Here is a 2729-nt window from a genome sequence, read left to right on the forward strand (position 1 = left end):
TATTTTACGTTTCTTAGTTTCTAAATAATGATCTTTATTGAAACTTGAAATTTTTTGATAAAAATTGTTGTCAAAAAACGTTGTTTACAAAATTAAATTTCATAAAATTATGAGGCTTATGTATACTTTTTGTTCATTTTAATTTTTGAACTAATATGATTCTTAAAACCATAGAATGTAAAGTTTAAATGGGTCTTTCATGTTATATCATTAAATTTAGTAATACTATTTCTCGGGCATTAGGTTTTAACTCTTATAAGAATATACATATTTTTTTCTGTTAATGTACAAATATTTTTCCGATGTGTTTTGGATGTTCCTTCTCTAATAAAAAGAGATACCATTTTGTTTTCGGTTGTACAAGAAAGAAGATCAAGCATTTTTCTTTTTTAAATTTAATAAGCCACATTAAAGAAGGAACGTTGCAATGCTACACGCTACATTAACGACGTCTCCAGAGTAACTGAATGACGGTTCATAGAAATCGAAGGTATGCGTCTCATACAACAACGCCCCCTATAGTTCGTTGCGATCGCGAATGCATAAAAAAGGAAAGACAGAAAAAAATAGTCACGTTCTGCAATAACTTCAGGGAAAGACAACAAAACTTCCAGTAGGATTTTTTTTTTTTTTTTTTTTACTAGATTGGAAATATTACTGATAGCAAAATTTAATAACTGAAACAATTTTATTAATCAGAGCTACAAGCAAGTTTTTGTGTAAGTAGTTGAAATTTTTACTAATTCAAGTTATGCTGTTACAAACATTTAACGACAAAAACTAATAACTGTCGTGAATTTAAGAAATGAATTCATTTTCTTCAGAACGTTCTACTAAACTACTTTCTTTAGTTAAGAATCTAATACTTTCGCCTCAGCTCAGAAAAGCATCTCGCTCTGCAGTATTAAACAAGGGAAAAGGACTGCAAGACGAAGATGTTGAGGCCATTTTAACAGATCCCGAAAAGCAACAAAAGTGGAAAAAATTGCAGAAACCAATAACTGTTCCAGCCTATGTTGATATTTCACCTATTACTGCAGTCCCGGATGAGCATATCAAATCAAGATTAGTTTACATTTTTAAGCCAGCTAGAAATCCTATGCAATCTGGTACTTTTGGCACTCAAAAATGGAAAATTGTGTTCGAAATTCGCATGGTGTGGGAAAATCCCCTTATAGGTTGGGCATCTACGGGAGATCCCCTAAGTGGTATGGATATTGAATTTGCGAGTAAAGAAGATGCAATTGCTTTCTGTGACAAAAATCAGTGGCGGTATTTTGTCGCGGAACCTAAAGTAAACGTAACCAAGTTTAAAATAAAAAGATACGGTGACAATTTCTCATGGAATAAAAGAACAAGAGTATCGACCAAATAGGTGCTTTTACTACAAATTAGCACTTGTCGTAAATCCCCTCATGGTAAAATTCAAGTATACGTTACACGTTTGGCGTGATTTTGAAAAATGTCGCCAAAATTTGCAAATCTAAAACTCAACCACAAAATCACACCTCGAATTCTAAAAGGCATAAGCAAAATGTTTAAAAAAGCAATGACCCTCTGAATCTCGCCAAATCTTCAACTATAGACTGCAAACTTTATCGAATTTTCTCAAAATAAGAAACTTTAAACTTACTTTGAATTAAAAAGTTATAATCGTAGAACTACATTCAACATAAAATATTTTTAATTTTTAAAAATCGCCAAATTTGGCGATGAAAGCACCATTTTGTAAAACTACTAAGAAATGTTGAAATTTTCCGCCTAGGTAAACTTAACTTTCTGCAAGAATTACCATTAAACACAAGTTTGTATTCACTAAATTATCTTTTAGTTACTTCCTTTTCTATTTTCTTGGCTGTTTCGCAGGTTGGATTCATAGAATTGTGAGCAAAGTGGAAAGTAAATTTCAATAATACAACTTCTGTCACTTTAATGATTTATTAAAATGAAAAAATACTTAGCCTTTTGTTTTACTATTTGTGAAGGGGGTAGTATGGTTTTTGTCTGGGACATTAAACTTATAAAAGGAAGGAAAAAGAATTTAAACCAGAACAAATAATGTCAAAGCAAACTAATAAGGGTAAATGAAAATAGTAAGTATGCTGTAAACAAATATCGTTAGGAGTTGTTAGGTAAATATAACCTCAGTGCAAAAGCAAATTTATTTCTTGGCAATGATGATGATATTTATAATCAAAAATGTCCATCAAAACGGGCTTCATGCTCTTTAATATATAGATATTTTTTAAGGGCCGAATGTTATTGGACGGCTTCTGAAATGAAGAACGAAACATTTATGTTACAAATGGAGTAACTCCATGATTAATATATATTAATATCATGTTTCATAAATCATAAAGTGCTGCTGAGTCACAGGTGATTGAGCGCTCTCCTCCCAATTAATTGATTCAGGTTCGAATCACAGAGATGACTGTCAGTTACAAATTCTGCTCTGATTTGTACCGACCACAGTGCTGGCGTAAAATATCAGTGGTAGACAGATTATGGGTAAGAATTCCTTTGCTGCCGGTTTAACTCTGGGAGGTTTTTGCGGGTATACTCACCTTGTAACTCAAATGCGGGTTTGTTCTATTAAAAAGTCCTCCACGAAGACTAGTTTGGCCCAATGATTGAATCACTTGTCTTCTGGGTTGGGTTTAAAATAAGAAGGCTACGGAGTTGAACTTTGAGAGTCATGTAAGCTGTCGTTTTTTTTTCAGCCCTAACTT

At 32.4% G+C, this 2729-nt stretch overlaps 1 pseudogene across 1 annotated transcript; it reads left to right on the top strand.

Moving 5' to 3' along the window:
• Positions 1 to 617: 617 nt before the first annotated feature.
• Positions 618 to 2109, top strand: LOC107437817 (NADH dehydrogenase [ubiquinone] iron-sulfur protein 4, mitochondrial pseudogene; annotated as a pseudogene). The gene has a single exon (XR_015429797.1). The product of XR_015429797.1 is annotated as an NADH dehydrogenase [ubiquinone] iron-sulfur protein 4, mitochondrial pseudogene (transcript).
• Positions 2110 to 2729: the final 620 nt, after the last annotated feature.

The sequence above is a fragment of the Parasteatoda tepidariorum genome, chromosome 10, assembly GCF_982258835.1.
Source record: "Parasteatoda tepidariorum strain Cologne lab strain chromosome 10, Ptep-v5.0, whole genome shotgun sequence".
Classification (NCBI taxonomy): domain Eukaryota; kingdom Metazoa; phylum Arthropoda; class Arachnida; order Araneae; family Theridiidae; genus Parasteatoda; species Parasteatoda tepidariorum.